We start from the raw sequence: 10826 nt of genomic DNA on the forward strand, positions 1-10826 counted from the left end.
ATCAATGGAACAGGATAGAAAGCCCAGAGATAAACCTATGCACCTATGGTCAACTAATCTATGACAAAGGAGGAAAGGATATACAATGGAGAAAAGACAGTCTCTTCAATAAGTGGTGCTGGGAAAACTGGACAGCTACATGTAAAACAATGAAGTTAGAACACTCCCTAACACCACACAAAAAATAAACTCAAAATGGATTAAAGACCAAATGTAAGGCTGGACACTATAAAACTCTTAGAGGAAAACATAGGAAGAACACTCTGACATAAATCACAGCAAGATCTTTCTTGACCCACCTCCTAGACTAATGGAAATAAAAACAAAAATAAACAAATGGGACCTAATGAAACTTAAAAGCTTTTGCACAACAAAGGAAACTATAAACAAGATGAAAAGACAACCATCAGAATGGGAGAAAATATTTACAAATGAATCAACAAAGGATTAATCTCCAAAGTATATAAACAGCTCATGCAGCTCAATATTAAAAAAATAAACAACCCAATCAAAAAATGGGCAGATGATCCAAATGGACATTTCTCCAAGGAAGACACACAGATGGCCAAGAGACACATGAAAAGCTTCTCAACATCACTAATTATTACAGAAGTGCAAATCAAAACTACAATGAGGTATCACCTCATACCAGTTAGAATGAGCATCATCAGAAAATCTACAAACAACAAATTCTGGAGAGGTGTGGAGAAAAGGGAACCCTCTTGCACTGTTGGTGGGAATGTAAATTGATACAGCCACTATGGAGGACAGTATGGAAGTTCCTTAAAAAACTAAAAATAGAATTACCATATGACCCAGCAATCCCACTACTGGGCATATACCCAGAGAAAACCATAATTGAAAAAGACACATGCACCCCAGTGTTCATTGCAGCACTACTTACAATAGCCAGGTCATGGAAGCAATCTAAATGCACATTGACAGACAAATGGATAATGAAGATGTGGTACATACATAAAATGGAACATTACTCAGCCATAAAAAGGAATGAAATTGGGTCATTTGCAGAGACGTGGATGGACCTAGAGTCTGTCATACAGAGTGAAGTAAGTCAGAAAGAGAAAAACAAATATCGTATATTAACACATATATGTGGAATCTAGAAAAATGGTACAGATGAACTGGTTTGCAAGGCAGAAATAGAGACACAGATGTAAAGAACAAACGTATGGACACCAAGGCGGGAAAGCAGGGGGTGGGAGGGGTGAGGGGGATGAATTGGGAGATTGGGATTGACATGTATACACTAATATGTATAATATGGATAACTAATAAGAACCTGCTGTATAAAAAAATAAAATTAAAAAAATATATATAAGGGAATAATTTTTAAAACAAAATTATACCTTTTATCTGATAGAATTAGGGGGTGGAATTTTCCCCCAGTTTTGTATTTTAAAACATGTAAATCTAGGGACTTCCCTGGCAGTCCAGTGGTTAAGACGTCACCTTTCAGTGCAGGGGATGCAGGTTCAGTCCCTTGTTGGGGACCTAAGATCCCACATGCCTCACAGCCAAAAATCCAAAACATAAAACAGAAGCAATATTGTAACAAATTCAATAAAGACTTTAAAAATTGTCCACATCAAAAGAGATCTTTAAAAAATTTAAATCTAAATAACTTTCAAAGATGTATATATTTTAAATGTGTGTGTATGAAAGTGTGTTGAAATCTACTCTGTCTGTCCCTCAGTACATCATATGTATGTCCCAAGAACAAAGATTTTCTCATTCATAACAGTAATAATATTTGTGCTCAGGAGTTATTGTTGATACAATATCGTCTAATACACAACCTATATTTAAATTTTTCCAACTTTCCTAGAATATCTTTTATAGCCTTTTCTCTTTGCAATTCAGTCTCCAGTGAAGGAACAAGCATATCATTTGGTTATCTTTTCCCTTTGGTCTCCTGTAATCAAGAACGGTTCTCTTTGTTTCTTTATTTCTTTTCAGTACATTTACCTTTTTGGAGTCCAGGCTAGTAGTCATGTAAAATGTTTGATTGTTTTCTATATATTAGATTCCAGTTATGATTTTGGTGAGAGAACTACATAGGTAATATGCATGTCCCACTGAATCTCATTGGGGAGATGAGGGCACATAATATCACTTACCCCATTATTGGTTATGTCAACCTTCTCACTAAATAAAGTGGTATCTCCCAGATGTCTACATTGCAGAGGTTCCATTATTTAATACATAATTAATAAAAATTTATGGCATGGTACTCTAAGACCTTGTGAATATCCTACACCCAAAGCGTTCACCCAACAGTGTTAGCATTTATTGATGGTCCTAAGCCGAATTGTTGCAAAATGATAATTTTTCTATTTTTATCACCCCTTCTGTGTTTTTAAGCTAGGATCAATCCATAGTGAAGATCTCCCCCATATTTTTAAATTAAGGGAAACAAATTACACGGTAGTGATAAATACTCCATAATTGTTATTGTACTTTGTCTCGTGATCTCAGAAGAGGTCCTTTTTAATTAGGTCAGACTTCTATTTACAAAAGCCCTGGGAATGGATACTCTGGACATTTCAAGTGCCAACAGAGACTTTCATTTTAAGCCACATGTGAGGTGAATGAAAACTGAAGTAATGAAGTAGAGCAGCAGATGGGTACAGACACCAGTGTCCAAACTTGATGAAAGCAGAATGGATTCAGAAGGTCTGGTAGCCAAGCCCCCATGTACTCAGTACTTCAAATGCTATGGGAGGCCACTAGATCGCTGCCACTGGCCTTAAACTCATTACTGTTTATTGCTTTGTCTGTCTGGCTTGAAATGCCTCTGCTCTTCTTTGGACCTAGGTTTCCTCATCTATGGACTGAGTTACAACATTTCTTTCAGCTCCATGACTTCTTCATAACACATTCCAAGGCACAACCATATTTACATCTCTGACTTCTGTGCTGGATGATGACAAAGAATTCCCCAACCCAGAGGTGTTTGACCCTGCCCACTTCCTGGATGAGAGTGGCAACTTTGAGAAAAGCAACAGGCAGCAGAAATTTATTTCCTTCTGTATTTCATGGAACAAGATACCTTTCTGAGATCAGATACAACTTACATGGTGTCCACTCTGGGGCTGGCAGGCTTGCTCTTTGTCCATGATCAGAAGCACCAATCCCAGTGTCTATGTGCTTCCCCTGCCTCGTGATGCATCATTATTGGGCCAGATCACTGAGGCTTAGAGTTGACCCAGTTCTTCCAAACTGAGAAAACTAGAATATGAATTGATGAAATTCTTCCCCTAGACACATCACTGAAATATACAAGAGCTCCTCAGAAAGTAAAACTCATTAAGACTTAGAAGAAAGGTACATAACTCCACGACTTCACTGAATATTTCCTATGTGATATCCCTCACTCCCCAGGCTGAGCTCTGGATGGGCACAAAAGGGCCTCACTTTTCATTAGGGAAGCAAATAAGTAAATAGGTCATTGTTATCCAGTACAACTAGTGCTGTGAAAGAGGAAAGCAGACCTTTGCGGGGGCGGGGGTGGAGTTTTGGCAGAGGGAAAAATCTGCTTCCTCATACTCTCTTATACTCATACCATCATGGAAGCAACATTATAATAACAGAAATGATATTTGAGGTACTTAAAAGGGGGCAGAGAAAAGAAGAGAAGGCAGGACATTTTAAAGGAGCTAATGAACCATAAGAATAGGACATTTGCTCTAGATAAAGGATGTCAGAACGTTCTGCCAAATAACCACAGGTCAGGGAAGCATTGGGAATGTGGCAAAATACCCTGTAATGATTCCAGTGCACCCTGCTCTTCCTCCAGTCATGATCCTATATCTTGAATATTGGATCTCCACACCTGTAATGTGTGTGCTGAGTCATAGACTCCCCTTCCTTTATTCTGTGGGGTTTTATTCCTGCTTTGAGTCTGATACCAACATGATAAGGACAGAGCCTTCCTTCAAGAACATATAACGGGGCTTCCCTGTGGCGCAGTGGTTAAGAATCCGCCTGCCAATGCAGGGTACACGGGTTCGAGCCCTGGTCCGGGAAGATCCCACATGCCGCGGAGCAACTAAGCCCGTGTGCCACAGCTACTGAGCCTGTGCTCTAGAGCCCGCGAGCCACAACTACTGAACCTGCGTGCCACAACTACTGAAGCCCGCGCACCTAGAGCCTGTGCTCTGCAACAAGAGAAGCCACCGCAATGAAAAGCCCATGCATCGCAATGAAGAGTAGCCCCCGCTCGCCACAACTAGAGAAAGCCCATGCGCAGCAATGAAGACCCAACGCAGCTAAAGATAGATAGATAGATAAATAAATTTATTTTAAAAAATAAATGTTTGATGCTGCACTGAAAAATTTTCTTTGTGAAAGCACGATTTTTTTAGAAATTATGAATAGCATTTATGTTTACCATTCTACAGAAAGCTAATGTAAAAGATAGTTCATAATTGCTTCTTAGTTTTCACTAGAAATTAAGGTTTTTAAAGGTTTTCGACTGAAAAAAAAACCTCACAATGTAAGAGCCATGAGCTGAGCATTATTCAGTGTCTTACTGAAGACTATAGCATGGAAGACAGCCTCTCAGATAGCTCTGCGGAACCCCACCAAAGAGGTAAAAGAGGAGCCAATATATATATGAATTTTTTGGCTGGGAAATACATGTAGTCAAACATATATTTTGGTAAAAAAAAATTACTGCTGATAAAAAAAAAGAAATTGAGTTAATGATTTTAGTGCTTATATATGGGAAAATGCAAGACTCTGGGGTCCTTAAAATTCTTCCTTAGATATGCACCTTAACTATCTAGGGGTCCATATATCCAAAACACAGAATGCTTAATCCTGAATTCCTTTCAGGGTGTACTTGTAGGTCAGCAACTGCAGTGGCTAATGACTTGATCCTTGTAGAATTGGAATGGTGGGCAACATTCTTTGTTTACAAGGTTAACCATTCTGATTAGTATATGTAATTAAAACTACTAAAATTAATAAGGAAAACATCTTATGCAAGGAAGTTGGGTTTTTTTTTAAAGATACAAAGAATGGAAATGCATTTTGTTAAGGGAAAAGAAAGTGAATTTGCCCTGAAGCTGGTTCGTTCTTTCTTTTTTTGTTTTGGCTGAGCGGGGTCTTCGTTGCGGCACGCCAGATCTTCGTTGCTGTGTGCTGGATCTTCCTTGTGGCATTCGGAATCTTTAGTTGTGGCATGCGGGATCTTAGTTGCAGCATGCATGTGGGATCTAGTTCCCTGACCAGGGATCGAACCCAGGCCCCCTGCATTGGGAGGGCAGAGTCTTAACCTCTGGACCACCAGGGGAGTCCCTGGTTATTTCTAAATGGAAAAGAAAATAAGGAATGAACTAATATGGAAATAGAAAGTTGTAGGTTTGTGAGAAAAACAGAAATCTTTAGAAAGGAATTTTGTGGGTGGTCAGGACTGGCTAAGACTGAAAAAGTGAATGAGTTTTAATAGTAAAAGCAAGGTGGTATAAAAGTAGGATTTGTTTTTCTGTTAGGAGGGCAAAGTTTTCTTGGAATATTGATCAACTTTTGATAACAGATTGTCAAGTTTCTCTAACCTTTTTGGTAATCTGTTGCAACTTTCTGTATTTGCCTTTGAAATCTTTTTGTCTCATTGGTTGAGTAAAATAAGTATTGTTTCATAGTGACCTACGATCCTATCTGACCAAGTGTTTTAAAATCTGCTGATATCTTTGACAGACTTCCCTAAATCAAATTCTAAATGAAGTTGTTTTGACCTCTAGCTAAATTGGGGATGCTTCAGAAGTTCCCTGAAACATCTCAAAGAGAGAGATTAATTAGGCTTATTTGGTATGTTGAATTACATGGGAAGCATTGTCAAATGAGTAATGATAATCTTTCTTAGGTTATATGGGTAAATGTTATAAATGTTCTAGAAATTATGTGAAATTCCTAAAATTGGATATGTCCTGGTATAATGTTATGTCATAATTTTACTTAAGATGTTATATGTTGCATAAATAACCAAATTTCTTTGTCAACTGCATTGTAATCAGATCTTTAACCATGCCATTTAAAGTCTTTGACATTTATATTACTCTGATGCTTTTACAAAAATGAAGATCTTCGGGCTTCCCTGGTGGCGCAGTGGTTGCGCGTCCGCCTGCCGATGCAGGGGAACCGGGTTCGCACCCCGGTCTGGGAGGATCCCACATGCCGCGGAGCGGCTGGGCCCGTGAGCCATGGCCGCTGGGCCTGCGCGTCCGGAGCCTGTGCTCCGCAACGGGAGAGGCCACAACAGAGGGAGGCCCGCATACCACAAAAAAAAAAAAAAAATGAAGATCTTCAAGAAGGTTCATAGAAAGAACTTTTTAGAAACATAGGTTTCTGATAACTTTTAGATCATACCACCAAACTGGGTTTTAGAAACATAGGTTTCTGATAACTTTTAGATCATACCACCAAACTGGGTAAGAAATTTCAGAATTCTAACGGAAAACCTGATGGCTTCATAAACTTATAATGAGATCAAGATCAATAAGAATTAATTACATGGGACCGAATGAACTGATGAATATGATTTATAAGTTTTATGACTTTTTGTCTGAAATAGTACTGGCTTTTAATATTTGTTTTCCAGATATGAGGAAACCTTTCCTCTTATGCTATGACTATGTATAATATACATCAATATTTAAATTCTATCACATATTATCACTGTTTTATACATTTTTTATTTATTTGGAGTTACCCACATATTTAATTTTGTTCCTGCTTCTCCACTCTTTTATCTGGGATTTCCCCCCTTCTTCTTGAAAAATATTTTTTACCAATACCCTTTAGTTCGTTATGCTAATGACAAATCTGTTGCTGTTTTTCTGTAAATGTTTTCATTTTTTTCAAAAGATATTTTTGCTTGTATACAATTCTTAGGTTTGTTATTATATCCTTTTAGCACATTAAAGCTACCTTTCCATTGAGGTCCAGTTTCCATTTTTGCTGTTGCAAAATTAATTATCAATTTAAGTTTTTCTTCTTAGGTGGAATCTCTTTCTCTCTTTCTTTTCCTTCTTTCTTCCTTCCTTCCTTCCTGTTCTCTTTCTTTCTTTCTTTCCCTTCCTTCCTTTCTTTCCTTTCCTTCCTTCCTTCCTTTTCTTTCTTCCTGTCTTTCTTCCTTTCTTCCTTCTTGTCTTTCTTTCCTTTCCTTTTTCCTTCCTTCCTTCCTTCCTCCCTCCCTCCCTCCCTTCCTTCCTTTTTTTCCTCTTTTTACTCCCTCCTGACTAAAGTATACCTATGTAAACAAAGATGAAGCATTTATCTTTTTCTACCTGATCCATCCAGAATTTGGCTTTTTCAGCTGGCTTCCCTCTGGATTTGGTGATGTATTGTGATCCAGATTGCAACCAGTTATACTAATCATTGTTCTAATTTGTTTGTTGTTTTTAAATTGTTTATGCTTTGTGTCTCTCATTGCTGTACTACAGCCTTATTAGTGCTACTCGTGCTATTATTCATACCATATTTTATAAGATTGTTGTTTCTTGTATTACCCAATGTGTAACCAGGTCTCTGACAAAATTAACGATGGCTAAATGTCTTGAGGCAATTGGTCACATATATAGCTCTCCATAAAATTAATTGTAATAATGTAACTCTAAATATGGGAAAAAGCAATAAGGGAGAAACATTTCCTGGATCATAATAGGCTAGTAAGATAGATGATCCAGAGACTCTTTAGGATAACAAGGCCTAATTCAGAATAGCACACAAATAGCCTATCAACGAAATCCTCACCTGACCTAGGAATGAGTCTTCCCAGCTCCGTGGGACAAATTGGTCATGAAATCCCTCCCAAACCTTTGTCAAATTTATGACCGAAAGTGGGAAGTGAACAAAAAAGAACCACAAGCATCAGTCATCACCCAGTTATACAAGTGGGTTAAATCACAACCCACTGAAGTCAGCCACCAACAGTGCACCTTGAGGTGAATTCATGAAAAACAGGATGAGGCACTCTGCTTTGGATAAACAGGCCCCTAGATAATTAGATGCATATCTCAGGAAGAATTTCAAGGAACCCAGATTCTTGCATCTTCCCATACGTAGAAAAACATAAAATCATTAACTTGAGACGTCTGTTCTTTGTGATTAGCAGTGATATTTTACCAAGATGCATGCCTGACTACACGTATTTCCCAGCCAAAAAAAAGTCATGTGTATCCTGGCTCCTCGCCCATCTCTTCAGAGCAGTTCCTCAGGGCTACTGAGTGGCTGTCTCCCGGGCGGGAGTCCTCAGTAAGACCCCGAATCAAACTCAAACTCACAATTCTCATGTTGTGCATTTTTCTTTAAGTCAACATAGGTTTTGGCTGGAGAGATCATCGGGATGCTTTCAAAATAGCTGTCCTACTGGAGGACGGGCAGAATTGAGAAGCCAGAGTGCAAGGCAATTAGAAGAGATTTGGTGGACACATGGGAACAAGGAAAAAGAACATGGTATCTAGAAGCGAAGCAGAAATCCAAGATGTCTTGTTTTAAGGTAGGTGCAGGTTGTGTGGTCCAGTAAGGTAGCCAGTAGCTACACATGCCTGTTGAGAATTTGACACGTGGCTAGTGGCATAGATTAAAATGATAACACTTTGGATATATGGCACTAAATACAATATATTATTAAAATTGATTTATTTCACCTTTTTCCATGTGGCTATTAGAAAGTTTTAAATTACATGTGTGGCTTTCATTGTACTTCTTTGGACAACGATGAAGCATCTATTTACAGATTCATTCACCAAACATTTGTGGACCATCTCCCTGCTCAGTGCTGAGTAGACGAAGCTGATACAGATAGAGGAACAGCTCTTATGGGGGCTTCATTCCTTTCAGGAGACTATGATTAGTGTCTTATGTGATGCCTGCCCAGGAGCTGTGCCCTGGATACAGGAGCACAACAGATCCTAGGCATGGTGGGCCAGCAGAGAAGACTGTCAAGAGGAGGGACACTGGGGCTTCGCCCTGAAAGACCACTGATGTTAACTAAATCAAGAAGTGGAAGAAGAGCGTTCCAAGTCAGAGGGAATCACTTCATCAAAGTCTGTGACTTGAGCTTCCCTGGTGGCGCAGTGGTTGAGAATCTGCCTGCTAATGCGGGGACACGGGTTCGAGCCTTGGTCTGGGAGGATCCAACATGCCGCAGAGCAACTAGGCCCGTGAGCCACAACTACTGAGCCTGCGTGTTTGGAGCCTGTGCTCCGCAACAAGAGAGGCCGTGATAGTGAGAGGCCCGCGCACCGCGATGAAGAGTGGCCCCCGCTTGCCACAACTAGAGATAGCCCTTGAAATGAAGCCCAGAAACGAAGACCCAACACAGCAAAAATAAATAAATAAATAAATAAATTCCTACCCCCCAACATCTTCTTTATAAAAAAAAAACGTCTGTGACTCTGGCTGTTTTTCTCTCTAGGAAGTTGTCCAAAAGCTTAGTGATTAAAGAATGATGAAAGTCAGATCAGAGATATTCCAATACATTTCTTCCATTTTGCCTTCATTTTAGGGTAAACGTGACAGAAGAAATAAAATCAGATGAACATGGTAGGCAAGAAGGACAAGAAATAGGTCAAATCTTAAATTGCTCTTGGCAGGAAATAACTCTATCAATATAAACTAAAGACTGGAGGAAAAGAGGAGTTCTTGGCCACAAAACACAGCTTGCACTGAGGACAGTAATGCTGACATCCTGTTTCATTTTGTCGGGAAACGAATTAGCCTTGGAGGCCATGGAAAACAGCCATAGTGGTCACTTGACACTCCCAGTATCTGGCCTCCACCGGAAGGGAGGCACCCTGTATGTAAGATCCACTCCTAAGAACTAATACTGTCGTTGAACAAGAAAAGCATCAGACATTTGGCACATTATCTGAGGAAAAGGACTGGAGAAAGTTATAAGAATATATATTACCCATTCATCCCCCTCCAGTCAATAAACCCAAGTCACAGTTGTTACTGTATTTGTAAATGCATCAAACTTGCTGTGGTTCAGAGAGCTTTCATTTTATGTTGATTTGCCCAAATTACAAAGTTTCAGCCACCTTGCCTTTTACAAACTTAGAAACAGAAAGAGTTTAAAGTAAGGATTAATAGAGAAAGGAAGGAAGGAAAAGATAGAAGGAAAAATCAAGAGCTTTAACATGAAGTAATTTTCTGCCTGAAAGTTTTTCTTCAGTCTTATAGATTAGAACTGCTTGTGTCTAAACTGTCTGCAGTGTGTCCAAGTTTCAGAGATCTGCAAAGTGAAATCCCAGCACTACCATCTAACTAGAATCCTTACTATTAGAAAACTAGTCCCTTCATCAGTAAAGGACATCAGCTATTGCCCGCGGTGATGAATACTACTTAAGGGTAGATGATTTGCTGTTTCAGAGGAAGAAGGGTTGGTGGAGTGACCTGTCCATCTCTCTTAACAAATCAGTCTCTAGAGCAACGGGGGTGCTACTGTTTGAGCAAATGACTCCTTTAGCGGTTGGTCACCAAGAGATGACTTACGGTAACCTAAGTAAGATCTCTGACTCAAGGCCCCTTAATGGCCAGGGTTCCGGGTCTCTTCCTGGAGGAGGATGCATTTGCCACTTCCCTGAGCAACCTGCAGGTTTAGGGCTGCTGGCCACGGTCCTGAGTTTGCTTCCCTTCACAAAGGAGAGGGGTTGTGATGGCAGCAAACCAGCCTGGTAAAGCTCACCATCTATTATTTGGAAAGCATTCATTTCCTCTAAGTCCCCAAACAGCCAGATGTAAAGAAAACATTTCATCACAACATAACTATCTTATATTAACATCAGAGAAAGATAATT

The sequence above is a fragment of the Physeter macrocephalus genome, chromosome 20 (genome assembly GCF_002837175.3).
Source record: "Physeter macrocephalus isolate SW-GA chromosome 20, ASM283717v5, whole genome shotgun sequence".
NCBI classification, from domain to species: domain Eukaryota; kingdom Metazoa; phylum Chordata; class Mammalia; order Artiodactyla; family Physeteridae; genus Physeter; species Physeter macrocephalus.